The sequence below is a fragment of the Pogona vitticeps genome, chromosome 1 (genome assembly GCF_051106095.1).
Source record: "Pogona vitticeps strain Pit_001003342236 chromosome 1, PviZW2.1, whole genome shotgun sequence".
NCBI lineage: Eukaryota > Metazoa > Chordata > Lepidosauria > Squamata > Agamidae > Pogona > Pogona vitticeps.
This window is the reverse complement of record NC_135783.1, coordinates 255,616,496-255,631,836: the sequence shown is the minus strand read 5'-3', so window position 1 is coordinate 255,631,836 and position 15,341 is coordinate 255,616,496. Positions and strand designations below refer to the sequence as shown.

Genomic DNA, 15,341 nt, shown 5'->3' with positions numbered 1-15,341 from the left:
ACAAAGTCAACATTTACATATTCTCTCAATGGTACTCTAGGTGCTAATTGTTTTCTGAATTATTGTTCATAAAATTAATAAAATAGTTTAAAATCACTGACTGTCTCTAGAAGAATAAATATAAAAGATCTCATTAGCTTTTTTTTTTAAAAGCATAAGCAAATGTGTTGCTTATATACAGCCCCATAGCACTTAAAGCACTCTGTGGGAGGTTTACAAATTTTAATTATGCAGGCTACACATTGTCCCTGCAGTGAGTTGGGTACTCAATTTATCAATGTTGGAAGGATGGAGTGAAGAGCCTGGGGCTGAACCCGGACTATGAGCAGAGTTTTGGCTACAGTACTGCAGTTTAACCACTGTGCCATGAGGCACAGTATATTTTTATACAGTATGTTTTTAAAAAATTCTGATAGACACTAGGGGCAGCATCCTGCTCATCCCTTCTGCTTGTACAACAATCCATTTTGCAAGCAATTCAACAGTTTCAAGCTTGTCTACAGGAGGGATTCATACCTTATTACACAATCATAAGCCCCATTCATTTCAACAGGACAAACTCTGGCTTGCACAAATGAATGCCAGAGATAGCATGAAACTGAAAGCAGATCATTACGCTCCACAGGATTCAAAAGGATTCTGGCAATTACTGCTAATTCCTACAGTACCTGTTAGTAATGAAAATAATCTTAACTTTTTATTGTTAATTCAGTCAAACAATTAAGTTACCTGATTTCGTTTTGTTTTAATTTCCACTTGTATACAGAAAGAAGGTTGCTCCAAGACGAAGCGAATGAAATAAGACTGAAGATTTCTTAGTCAGGCACATTATTCTTCATCTATTGATCTGAGACTGCTAAATGTCAACAGAAATGATTAAAAATAATCCCTATAGCCATGAGGGATAGAAACCAGATCTGGAGAAGTTGTTTTTAAAAAGCAATTTCTTGTATAACTCTCTGAAAGACAGCAGGATAGTTTCTTGTGTGCGAACTCCATTATGTTTTGTGCAAATTGAGTAACTAGTGCAAATTGTTTATCTTGTTCATAAATATATAGATCCAATCCTTATGTAAGTCTGTGTAGGCATAGACAGATATATAAAGTTCCTGGCAGGAGTTTTGTTCTTAAATATATCTATGTATGCAGAGATACACAGATATATTAAAGTGCTAGGGACGGGTTAGATTAAATGAGCCTTTGTACCATTATCCAGATCTAGATTCTCTGAAATAATGTCAAAACAACAATTGCTGCTATCTTGTGTGGACTTTTTAAAATTAGAAGCATATTGTATCTTTGTAAACAATAAGCCAGTCCTTCTGCACTCCCTCTGTGTGTATGCGTGTGTATTTGTAAGCACGCATGTACGCAATTTGTTTGTTCAAGGGAAAGGACACATGCAGACTGATGCCAAGAGAGTTGTATACGTACATCACACACACAAAATGATGGGCAAAAAAAATTCCTTTCTGTCTCTGCAGGCTAAGAATCTCACAGGGCTTGGAAATTCCTTGCTGAGCTATCCTGTCATGCTGATATATTCTAAATTGAGAACAAAGATTTTAGCAGTCTTCACCCTCTAAATATACACAGATGTAACTATTTTCCCCAAACGTGTCTTGCTGCACATAAGCTATAGATGGCACATCACGATTTACAATTATGCAATGCTCTAAGCCAGCGTTACTCAGCAGGGAAAACTATAAAAGGAATACAAAGGTTTAGGCTGAAATCCTATTTATAGCCGGAGCTGCTTAAACCCCATTGACTTCGTTGGTGCATACGTGGCCTAACTGTGCACAGAATTACAGACTCTTAACGAAAGCATGAAGCCACAGGTCTTTACTGACAGGTTATGTTGTTACCTTAATTCCTAAAAGGCACTGAATTGAGCTGGCTCAGTACATCCCTTCTTTCTTCTTGTGGAGAATTCCAAGCACCTTGTTAAGTAAATTGAATGGGCTGCTTCGCTTCAGCTACAGTTTCCTCAGGTGCCCCGGTGTCCTCCACTGAACTGCTGTTTTGTAACATTTTGGAGGTGGTACAATACCTGGTCCTTACAGGACTGCCGCAGCTTTTTTCAGTGGGACTTTCCCTTTCCACTTCAGGAAAGACTCAGCATGGTATACCAAAAGCTTTAGGGATTCTAATAATGGCTTTCTACAACTGCTACAGTCTAGCAGCTACTCCAAAACAGGCCTTTAAAAGAGAGACACAGTTAGCTGCAATCTATGGTGTATGTACTTTTTACTGTGCCTGACTACAGATCAGTGCATTCACATTGCATTCCTCCTCCCAAAAGAGCAGTAATGTACATCTTGCAGAGAATTTAAAGCTATGCTCATAATTCATACTAAGCACAAGTCACAGCCTCGCATTCTGTTCTGTTCCTTAGCAGTTATTGTAAAAGCCCATTTTACAAATAAAGGAAACGGGTATATATTCCCATAGCTCCTACAGCCAATACAGATGAGCACACAAAAGCCTTGCCAGGAATAGTGTGGACAGGATATTTTGTTTAGGTAACCATGTGAAAGCAGAGGAAGTGGTATCAGTTTTGCAAAGGAGAAGTGGCAGACTTCAAACCTGTTTTAAAGTGATATTCTTTCAACTGGAAATTTTTGCCAGTTATTGTGGGCCAGTTGAAAGCTGATAAAAACTGTGCCTCCAGGTCAAAAAATTATACTGCAGTCAAGGCAAGGGGGGATGGAAGAATTCTACTTTAATCTCTCAAAAACCAGGATTTAGCTATACCATCACCATATTAGCATAGTTTTTATTGGTTTCTGGGAAAGCAGTTTGGTGAAGTTACTCAGAATTCTCTAATAGACCAGGACATGACTGTCAAAATTAACAGTGCATGCCTATTTAGAAATGCATCTTGTTGTATTCAGCACACCTTCCTACCATTGGACACATGGCAGGCTAAGCTACTGTTCCAGATACGCCCCAAAGGCAAATCCAGACTACCACCTTCCCAGGCTTGCTTGGTCAGGAAATGAGAAAGGACCACTTCAGGTTTTGCTCCCAGGCTTTGGAATGCACTGCCCAGAGCAGGAAGGTTGGCCCCCCTCTCTCTTGTCCTTCCGTCATCAGGCAGGTCCTTAAGAAGTACGTCTTCTCAGAATGCTGGGTTTTAACTTACAGGTTTTAAATGTTTTCAGTTGTTTTTATACTTGATTGTTTTAATCTTAATGCATGTTTAATTTTTTTTTAATCATGACATTTATATACTGTTTTAAAATTGCTTATTTTACCTGTTCTCGTCTATGGGGAGAAAGGCTGCATAGAAATAATTTAAATAAACAAATAAAACAATGTAGGAAAAGATTATGAAAGACAGAGGGAATGAACAGCCCAACACATGACAGAACCTTCCAGTGACTTCCTGAAAAGTGGAGAAACACAGGCTGAGACACAGCCCCCTGGACGGATGTCCGTCCGTCCGTCCGCCCGCCCACCCACCCACCCACCCACCTACCCACCCACCCACCCACCTACCTACCTACCTACATTTATACCCCATCCATGTAGACCAATTGTCTACTCTGGGCGGCATTACCATATTTGAAACCAATAGAACCAATAGACATGCAAAAATCCAAGACGTTAAAATGTAAATATTAAAATACAGCAGGAGGAAAAGCCTGCCTAAATACCCTTGTCTTAAGTTTATTTCTAAAGACACCCAGAGAGAGAGCCAGGCGGATATCTATGGGCGAGTTGTTCCAGAGGCGAGGGGCCACTGCCGAGAAGGCCCGAGAGTCTACCTAAACTCTTGCCTGTATTCATTTCAAGAATGAGTTGTCGTGGTGGCAACTGTGAAGTAGTAAGTTCAGTGGAACATAATACAATAGGAAGAGAATTATTCCACACAAAATTACTTGGGTAGAGCCACTTGACCCTATTGCCTCTTACTGGTAAACATAAACTGAATAAATGCAGAAATTAATATGGGCATAGACTGAAATGTAAATGGCAGTCCTGATTGTAGAAAGTGAATAGCGTAATTGTCAAAGGCAACTACTAATCAAGCACAAAATGAAATAAAATATTTTATTTTCACCAAATGAACACATTATGAAGGGTGTGAGCTCACAAGATTAAAACAGATTAGCAGTCTCATCAGCCTAAGAGTGATGACCAAACTGCCCTACGTTTGTAAAATTGCTTTTTGAGAAAATTCCCTGTAACAATGGGAAGAAGCACACATGGCTAGATGAATAGTATTATTAATTTATTGTCTGCACCTGTGTCAGCTGAAAATGCTCACCCCTGGTCACAGTGAATAACACAGACATAATAGGAAAAATCTCGTTATTTCATGCAAGAATTCTTTGGCATGGGGAAGCACTATGACAGGTTACTCCTGCCAAATATGCACATAGTACCCTAACCTTGCTGATCTCACAGACAATGCAGATAGGAACCATGCAGAGCTCAATCCAAAGTCAAGTGGCTATTCTTAGGCAAATACTGGGTGAACCCTACTGCCACCTCCCAACAAAAAACACAATGAGAAGAACAAGTACATTTTTAAACTTGACATGTTTTACATGTATGTCATTAAACTGGCTCCTGCAATTCAGGAAATCCTGAGACAGAGCCTGATTAAGGTCTTTTAAGGGCAAATAACATTTTTGATTGATTGATTGATTGATTGATTGATTGATTGATTGAGTGAGTGAGTGAGTGAGTGAGTGAGTGAGTGAGTGAGTGAGTGAGTGAGTGAGTGAGTGAGTGAGTGAGTGAGTGAGTGAAATGAGTTGTATCATGCCTTTCCCCCTTAAATTAGTGCCCAAGGCTAACATCATTTAAACAAAACAGTTAATAGGAAAGATATATAGAAGGTTTCCCATTCATGGATTGCTGCCTTGTCATGGCGAAGGGGCTTGAGTAACTCAGAGAAGCTATGGGCTATGCCGTGCAGGGACACCCGAGACGGACAAGACATAGTGGAGAGTTCTGATTAAACGCACCTGGAGCAGGCAGTAGCAAGCCACTCCAGTATCTTTGCCAAGAAAACTCCATGAACAGAAACAAAAGGCTAAAAGATGAGCCCCTCAGGTTGGAAGGTGTCCAACATGCTACTGAGGAAGAGCGGAGGACAAGTAGCTCCAGAGCTAATGAAGTGGTTGGGCCAAAGCCAAAAGGACGCTCAGCTGTGGACACACCTGGAAGCGAAAGGAAAGTCTGATGCTGCAAAGAAAAATACTGCATAGGAACCTGGAATGTAAGATCTATGAACCTGGGTAAGCTGGATGTGGTCAAACAGGAGATGGCAAGAATAAACTTTGACATCCTGGGCATCAGTGAACTAAAATAGATGGGAACGGGCGAATTCAATTCAGACAATTACGATATCTACTGTTGCGGGCAAGAATCCCGTAGAAGAAATGGAGTAACCCTCATAGTCAAGAAAAGAGTGGGAAAAGCTGTACTGGGATACAATCTCAAAATGACAGAATGATTTCAATATGAACCCAAGGCAGACCTTTCAACGTCACAGTAATCCAAGTTTATGCACCAACCACCCATGCTGAAGAGGCTGAAATTGATCAATTCTATGAAGACAACAAGACCATCTAGAACTGACACCAAAGAAATATATTCTTCTCATTATAGGGAACTGGAATGCTAAAGTAGGGAGTCAAGAAAAAAAAGGAACAACAGGGAAGTTTGGCCTTGGAGTTCAAAACAAAGCAGGGCAAAGGCTAATTGAGTTTTGTCAAGAGAACAAGCTGGTCATCACAAACACTCTTTTCCAACAACACAAGAGGTGACTCTACACATGGAAATCACCAGATGGGCAATACCGTAACCAGATTGACTATATTCTCTGCAGCCAAAGATGGAGAAGCTCTATACAGTCAGCAAAAATAAGACCTGGAGCTGATTGTGGCTCTGATCATCAGCTTCTTATAGCAAAATTCAAGCTTAAACTGAAGAGAGTCAGAAAAACCACTGGGCTAGTCAAGTACAAAATAAACCAAATCCCTTTTGAATACACATGGAAGTGAAGAATAGATTTAAGGACCTAGATTTGGTGGACAGAGTGCCAGAAGAACTATGGATGGAGACTCATAACACTGCTAAGGAGGCAGCAACAAAAACCATCCCAAAGAAAAGTAAATGTAAGAAAGCAAAGTGGCTGTTCAACGAGGCCTTACAAATAGCAGAGAAGAGAAGGGAAACAAAATGCAAGGGAGATAGGGAAAATTACAGAAAATTGAATGAAGACTTCCAAAGAATAGCAAGGAGAGACAAGAGGGCCTTCTAAAATGAACTCTCAGAAGTACAAGCTGGATTTCGAAGGGGCAGAGGAACTTGAGACCAAATTCTTACATGTGCTGGATTATGGAGAAAGCCAGAGAGTTCCAGAAAAACATCTACTTCTGCTGCATTGACTACACAAAAGCCTTTGACTGTGTGGAACACAGCAAACTATGGCAAGTTCTTAAAGAAATGGGAGTGCTTTACCACATTATCCATCTCCTGAGAAATCTTATGTGGGAAGGAAGCAACAATAAGAACCGGATATGGAACAACTGATTGGTTCAAAATTGGGAAAGGATTATGGCAAGGCTGTATATTGCCTCCCTGCTTATTTAACTTATATGCAGAATACATCATGCGGAAGGCTGGACTGGATAAATCCCAAGATGGAATTAAGACTGCTGGAAGAAATATCAACAACCTCAGATATGCAGATGATACCACTCTGATGGCAGAAAGTGAGGAGGAATTAAAGAATCTCTTAATGAAGGTGAAAGAGGAGAGTGCAAAAAATGGTCTGAAGCTCAACATCAAAAAAACTAAGATCATGGCCACTGGTTCCATCCCGTCCTGGCAAACAGAAGGGGAAGATATGGAGGCAGTGACAGAGTTTACCTTCTTGGGCTCCATGTTCACTGCAGATGGTGACAGCAGCCACAAAATTAAAAGACACCTGCTTCTTGGGAGGAAAGCAATGACAAACCTAGACAGCATCTTAAAAAGCAGAGACATCACCTTGCCGACAAAGGTCAGCATAGTCAAAGTTATGGTTTTTCCTGTAGTGATGTATGGAAGTGAGAACTGGACCATAAAGAAGGCTGACCGCCGAAGAATGGTTGCTTTCGAACTGTGGTGCTGGAAGAGACTCTTGAGAGTCCCATGGACTACAAGGAGAACAAACCTATCCATTTTGCAGGAAATCAACCCTGAGTGCTTACTAGGACAGATCCTGAAGCTGAGGCTCCAATACTTTGGCCATCTCATGAGAAGAGAAGACTACCTGGAAAAGACCCTGATGTTGGGAAAGTGTGAAGGCAAGAGGAGAAGGGAACGACATAGGATGAGATGGTTGGACAGTGCCAACGAAGCTACGAACATGAATTTGACCCAACTCTGGGAGGCAGTGGAAGACAGGAGGGCCTGGCGTGCTCTGGTCCATGGGGTCAGGTCTCAAAGATTTGGACATGACTTAACGACTAAACAACAACATAGGTATGTCCAGCTTTCACAGACTTTTGCATAGTTGATTTGAATATTGGTACAAAATTGTAACAAAACAATAAAGCAAATTCTGTATGTCCTTAGAAGTGTTATATCCAATATAAATGTTTTTTTAAAGATAATTCGTCATTTATTAGGCAAAAACCACAAAACAATCACTTTGATTTCTGACTCTGTGCTTGTGCCTTCAACACTTTGAGAACAATCTTCTGTTCCTCCATAAGGAATGCTTGTTTGATTCTGTCATGTACACACTTAGCACACATGGAACCGCCATAGGCTCTGCTCATATGTTTATTTGTCTTGGACAGCCTCATAAGGACTTTAGGATGAATAGCACGTATCCCATGAAGTATTCCAATGTGAATATTCAGCAATGCAAGTGGACTCCCCCACTCTCCGTAGGTCTCTCTACTGCCCTGCCCAGAAATAAATTCCACATACCTCAGTATCCTGAGTCCTAGTTTAATACTCTATCCACTCCATCATGCGAACTCTGATATGTTTATTGTTTGAATACAAAACACGAATTCCATACAGGTAATACCAGCTCAGGGAAATCAACCCTGATTGCTCACTGGAAGGACAGATCCTGAAGCTGAGGCTCCAATACTTTGGCCATCTGAAGAGGAGACTCCTTGTAAAAGCCCCTGATGTTGGGAAAGAGTGAAGGCAAGAAGAGAAGGGGACAACAGAGGACGAGATGGATGGACAGTGTCATCGAAGCTACCAACATGAATTTGACCCAACTCTGGGAGGCAGTAGAAGACAGTAGGGCCTGGCGTGCTCTGGTCCATGGGGTCATGAAGAGTCAGATACAGTTTAATGACTAAAGAAACAAATTCCAGCTGCATTTGGTATCTGAGACAAAAATATGTCTAAATGGACATCCCTCCAGTTTTTTGGTGAATATATAGTAAGTGGTTGATAACTCACTCATTTCATTGTTATCACCAAAAGTGTGTGTGGGGGGGAGAAGAGATGCTTGAGGAAGGCTACACCACTCTTCCTAAAGTGAGACTGGTCTTAATTATTATTTCATGGAAAACTGCAGTTTTATCCCTTTGCATTCAGCTATAACCCATTGATAGGAGAACAGGGAACATGGAGGAAGTTGAATGTAGACACATGTGGGCATGACTCATCTACACAAAGTCTTAAAAGACATTCTGATCGACACCATGGAGCTAATGTCATGACCTAAATCTATGATCTTGATGGCACAAAGTGGCACAAAGATGGTACATCGTAATGACAGAGTTGTAAGCTCTCAGGATACTGAGCTAGTGAGGTCAGTCCGGGCACATTACATGTGTTGTCTCATGTGTGCATTTAAACTGTCAGTCATTGATCCCATATAGCTTGCCAGTCTCAAATCAAACTATTCTACATGCATTGCTGAAGCCAGTAAAGAGGTCTGAAATGGTTATAAATAACAGAAGCCAAGATCCTTGTTCACGCCATTTGAACTTTTGCTTTTCTAGACAAGTCTTTGCAACCTCTTTTTTTTTTCTTTTTTGAAGAAGGATGAAATAGTAAAAGATATTGAGATAAATGCACAGACTAATTGATTCTTTCCTAGAGAGAGGAAGGGGAGCACCTTTTCAGATAACTAGGAATGGATTGACAACTGTTTATTTACGAAGACCCATTTGGCTCAATAAGTAGCCAGGTTCATTTTATGTCCCTTATTCTCAGCATAATATCTGGAAGTTGTAGGAAGAAAGGTACAGGATTCCCTATCCAAGCAAAGAAAGCCTGAGTGCATTTGTCTGTTACAGTTTTGCAAAACTGAAGCCTCTTCTCCCATGTCCTTCCTCCTCACCCCAAATAAAGCATCCTAATGTAAAATGTTGCTTTGGGGCTGAAGAGAGAAAAACTAGGACACCACAGTTTGGAAAATGCTCAGTGTTGCATAAAATATTCACCATCAAGTGAAGCAGGTTTACCCCAAGGAAGGATGTCAGACAGGGAGAGGCAAAAGGAGAGGTATAAATGTTACTATGCGATAGAACTGTGTCCTACTAATCCTCCACAGTCTTCTTCATTACTGCCAGATTTGATTATCAGTTTAGTTCTAGCAAAATAGCTTACAATATAACTAGAGGTTATTAATAAAATAACATTTTGCACAATTTATTGAAAAGATATTATACAAGGAAAAAGAAAACATGAAAACAGCAAAAATAAATGCATAAATCATAATGCAGAGTGTTTATCACCTTGACAATCTAAATACATTTTTGAGGTTCACATCATAAACTGAGGGTGGAAAGGTTATTTTTTATGACCACACCTTCCAGAAACTCAGCATTGTTAGAGGATTCTGGTAGTCCAAAAGAACATTTCCAAACTCTGATCATCGTGCTTCCATGTAAATGAAGGCATGTGTAAATGCCAAAAAGAACCATGGATTATTTCAGCATTTTAAAGACAGAAAATAAAGTGGTGCTACATCACAGGTGAGTCGACATTCTGTGTTAACAGTTACAGGAGATAAGGCTATTTCAGACTTCATGTCTATGAAACATCTTTCTGTGTACATTTCACCCAAGAAATGTACTGTATTTCACATACGTTTTCCTTGTCCTCTTTTCCAATAGAAATGTATCCTATGTTATATATGTCCTGTTGCTACACTGTCTAAAATGTTGGTGTCTATATAGAAGCTATACAAATTTTACAGTCTATAGCAGAAGTGAAAACGGGTGTCAAAGGGGGCAGAGCATTATTGTTAAGTGGTCCATGAGGATGGTAACATGGTGAATGGTTCCACAGTCCCTTATTTCTCTGTCAGAAGATCAAAAAGCAAAGCAAAGGTCAACTGATGGAGTAATTCCACTTCTTCCACTAGTTTTGTCAATGCCAAACTCTCCTCACTTGACTTCTACAACATCTGAGCACTTGAAGGGGAACTTGAAAGGCTCTGCACAGGTACGATCAGCTGAAAAGGCCAAGTGAAGTGTGTGGAAATGAGATATGGGAGGAAAAACCCACAGCTTTTACCCTTTAGCTTTTCCCATTTCTTCTTATCACGGTGTGGGCACAGCAGCCCTGAAAGAAAGAGCAGGAACTGTAAAACAAGTGAAAGATTTCTAAACGATAATGTTTTGTTATGTCATAAGTAGGATGTAATGGGTCCTCTTGCAAAGGTTCAGATGCCAGAAGGTCAGCTCACACATTTTAGAGCCTGCATGCTGTGTACTTTGAGCCTGCACACCCTGCTCTATTACTAATCTATGTCAGCTATGAATACATATAATTGATAAATCTGTTCTATTTCATTTTGCATCAACCTTCTTTGTTAAACCACATGGACAATTTTACAGAAATTTTAATAAGATGCGCACATACACATTACTGTATATCTTAGAGTACCCATTCTGGCACGCATCTTGATATGCTTTTAAAGTCAAAAACTATACCAAAACCCTGACAAAACTACAAAATCAAACAAAGAGTACTTTAATCTTTAATCAGCACACATCATTCAGGTTGGCTTTTAAAAGTGGACTGAATGACTCCCTCCAGCATCGCTCAAACAAGACACACACGATTGCATTCTATGTGACATGAGGCATATGGGCACAAAGTCATGCACACACAACGGCACAAATGGCATGATCCTTCCACCCAGTTTTGTGCTAGAAGGAGCACAGGCTTCAGGCATATGGACAGGGAGGTGCGCTCATGCAACTGAGCTGCCATGCTTGAATGAATATGCAAGCCCACAACTGAATTGTAACAGAAGAAACCTGAAGTGTCCTTATATGCTTATTGCTATTAGCTCACAGCCCAAGTTATCAAATAAATGTGCATGTGACCAGTTCGAGATTCGTAAAACAAGGAAACATTAACAGGCTTGTTTGAGTTTTGCTATATGCTGACAAGTTGGAACTGACTTATAGTAACCCTAATAGAGCTTTAAGGTAAGTGAGCTAGCTATAACCTTTTCTGTTATAGCAATTCAGCCACACCATTTGAAATGTAATAAATTATTTTCCATTTATTCTAATAGATTATACCTATTTATTTTACTCCAAATATTAGACAGCCCATTCTCTGTAAAACAGAGTATTTCTGGCTGCTTTTTAATACTAGTTATGGATACAAACTGCATTGTATGTATCACTACAAATGGTCTGTTTGCCACTCTGAGAGACTGGACTTTGATCCAAGTAATACAGTTTATTACTTTAATGCTTTTAACTCTCATGTAACTCCCAAGAACTACCCCCAATTTTAACATTTTAAAGCTCAGCAGTACTCAGAACATATTCAAATATTCATTTTCTCATGTGCCACCATCTACGTCTTTTGTATACAGTGGTGCCTCACAAGATGATGTTAATTCATTCTGTGAATATCGCTGTCTTGCGAAAAGATCGTCTTGTGAAATGCGGTTCCCCACTGGAATGCACTGAAATCTATTTAATGAATTCCAATGGGGAAAAACATTGTTGTCTTGCGAAAATCATCCATAGAAAACATCATCTTGCAAAATGCGGTTCCCTATTGGAACGCAATGAAATCTATTTAATGCATTCCAATGGGGGAAAACATCATCTTGTGAAGCATCGGTCTTAAAAAAAAGAAACCCGTCTTGCGAAGCACGGACCCAAACATCATCTTGCAAAAATCGTCCATAGGAAAAACCATCTTGCGAAGCGCAACAGCGATCGCAAAAACCCATCATTTTGCGGATTAATCATCTCGCAAGGCAATTGTCTTGCGAGGCACCACTGTATTTTATTTAGGGACACAAATATCTATTTATTTAGTTCTCAAAGGTCACAAAGATAAATTATAAAGTTTCCTTCTTTCTGGGTGAAAGTAAGAGTTTTTGTATATTTTTCACATTTTACAACTCTTGAAAAAATTCACAGAAGTTTTTTTTCCATGGGGGCAGGCAGGGAGGGATTTTGCACAAAAGGCCTTTGTGCAGAATGAGTTTTTTAAAATGCAACATTCAAGAGGTTTTGTGCAAAAAATTTTTTGACAGAAAATACCTTTTTTTGCTAACACTTGCTGATTGGAAACATTTCTGGCCTTTTCAGCCTTTCAAAGGAGCAAAAAAAAAATCCTTGGGCAGTTGACAGTTTTTTTTCAACAAAGTTTCTCAATGTGTTAAGAAAAGTGTCTCAACATGCAGATTTTGTCAATGTTGAGAAAATCAGCAAATAAAGCTCTTATTAAGCCAAGAGAAAGAGCACACAACACAGAGAATCAAAACTGTTTCAAGGAAACATGGAGGTGAACCATTTAACGTCTTAAAATCCCGCTGATGGCCACATAGCCAAATCTGTCAGCAAAAAGAGACTTGGAAATTCCATCCTTTTCTTGGTTTGTAGTCTTTTGTCATCAAGTTGCAAGCACCAAGACCCCTGCAGTGGATGGGTAAGCCTGGATACATCATTTATGAGATTCCTGGAATGCAGCAACCTATGAGTTGTTCACATAGTTCTCTTCTTACCACTCTTCCCAATAAAGACAAAGATCTCAGTCCTCTGACCTAGCCTCAAAATGAAAATTAGACTTTTTGCCTCGAACGCCTTAAAACCAACATCTCCAGTACAAGAAAAAACAAACATCAGTTCTGACATTCACCCTAAAAGCCCTCTGGACTCTATCAAGGCCCATTTATGAATACAGACATTCATAGCACCAGCCCCATATACTTGTCAGTCTTGAGGGCTTTCTCATTCAAAGTCACTGGAACCGAAACTCTCCCACATGGCCTCCACATCAACCAAACCCAGGCACCATCATACCACCTCAGTTTCAAAGTCATTCAAAATGTTGAAACCACACTCAACACTTGAACCACCATGAAAGAGGCCCCAGACTGACTGCTCTACATTGGCATACCCTGCCCCCAGGAAAGGATATTACTCTTGCCCTTATATAGAACTGTTCCATTTTGGTATTAACAGAAGATCCTGAGCATCTACCTCAACTGTACAGACTGTGCCCCATCACAGTCAGTTTCCAAGTCTCCAGTTCCACCACATAAACACCATATTGTTCAAGGGACAAACATCAAAAACCTATTTGCTAGCTTCCACAGTAGAAAAAGTCCAGATGAGCACCAGTCTCAACCTTATCAGTTCCAATGGTTGCTGGCCAATGAGATGCACTGGTATCTTTGTCAGATTCAAGATCCCCATCCCCATGATTAACTGCATACATGGCAAGGACGGAGCTTACTCTGACTCCATAACCATACAAATACCCTTGGATCTAAAAATCTTGGCACTGATTTACAGTTCCACTCAAGGGCTCCAGTACCCTACCAGAAATGTCTAAGTCTCTGCTTGCTAAGCAAGCTTTGGGAAATCATATATCAGAACCACTTGCCTTTCATTTACCTGCAGAGGGAAAAAAGGAAATCATTATTAAAAATTCAATTGATTCTGAACACTCTGAGGCAAACTCTCTGAGTCTTCAATACTAATGACAACTCCCAAGTCAGATGTGGGGGACAGTAACTTCCCATCCCCCTCTGAGGACTTGACATCTTACTCTGACCTAACCCTGTTGATAGCTAAATCTCTTCAATTTGAAATTCAGCAATCTCCTCCTTCCTGTTCAGTTCTAATATACAATCAGATCAACAAGAATGCTACTCCTCCAGTTCATATCGGTATTCACCCCTAATTTCTGTACCTTGTACAGAAGGACATTTTAAAAATAATATGGGGTAAATAACTTTCTTTTGCTTTCAGGAAAAACTCACAGAAGCTATTGATCAAGGCTCTCAGCCCAGTGGTTGAAAAGAAACTGAAGGGAGAGCCTTAGTGCCAAGGTACATATACCAGGACGGAGAGATCTGCACTAATGTATCTTTTTGCTACCGCAGAAGCTCTAGAATATCCCGATGAGGCTCCGTGCATGCGCGGATCACCCACAGTGTGATTCACAGAGGCCACGAAGAAGAACTCTAAGAATCAGAATTGCCAACTACCAAACAACAGTGGAAGTCTATCATAGATTTCTATGGGACAAGAGGCACCCCTTCATCAACAGTCTTCCAGAAGATAAGAAGATAGTAGCCTTAACTTTCTAGCAGGAGGTCATGGCTCTGGTGACTCAAGAAATGCATGAAGTTTGTCATGCCACTGATGGCATCATAAAGAACATGGTGGCAGCACTGGCACTTCAACACTATGCCTGGCTCCAATCAATGTGTATTTCAGATGACTTCAGATCACAAATCAAAGACTTTTCATTCAATGGCAAGGGCCTTTTCAACACCAAAGCTGATGACATAATGGACAAACTCTACAAGAAATAAAATATAGTGAAACTCATGGATGTCTTTCACAAACCAACTGAAGGTCTGACCATCTTTACTGGAGATGTCCTTACCTGTCAATGTCCACTAGATACTCCTCAGACAGATCAAAGCCAACTCTAAAATCTTCCTCTCCATAGTGCACAGTCTGCACTCTGACACAATTCAAGCAACAGCTTTGATTTTCCACTGCCTGAAATCCACTAGCCCTTAATTCCTCAGCATTTTAACATCACTAATCTAGTGCCATACATCAATACCTGGCACAGGACCACCAGTTATGTCTTAGTCCTGACCATAGTCCCGCAGGGCTATGCCATAGAGCTCACACCTGTACCCCTTACAGGGTACTTCAAAACTACTATCTCAAGTTCTCCAGAAGGAAATAACAATGTTTTACCAGAAAGATACCATGCACTGAGTTCCCCGAGAATTCCAGAACGATTGTTTTTAACTGCCATTACTTTACTGTCCCCTGAGAGTAGTTCACTGTGAAAGACCTAGAGGACACTTCCATGTTACCATCTGTTCAGACAACTGGTGTTTC

At 40.3% G+C, this 15,341-nt stretch overlaps 1 protein-coding gene and 1 long non-coding RNA gene across 25 annotated transcripts in view; one reads left to right on the top strand and one right to left on the bottom strand.

Annotated features, from left to right (window-relative positions):
• Positions 1 to 15,341, bottom strand: part of BRSK2 (BR serine/threonine kinase 2) — a 536,847-nt gene that overhangs the window by 176,227 nt on the left and 345,279 nt on the right. The window lies entirely within an intron of this gene.
• The window catches only part of LOC144586050 (uncharacterized), a 41,440-nt gene continuing 31,020 nt past the window's right edge, over positions 4,922 to 15,341 (top strand). The window contains exon 1 of the long non-coding RNA XR_013540758.1: positions 4,922 to 15,341. This exon is cut by the window's right edge and continues 18,530 nt beyond it. This is a non-coding gene — a long non-coding RNA (uncharacterized LOC144586050).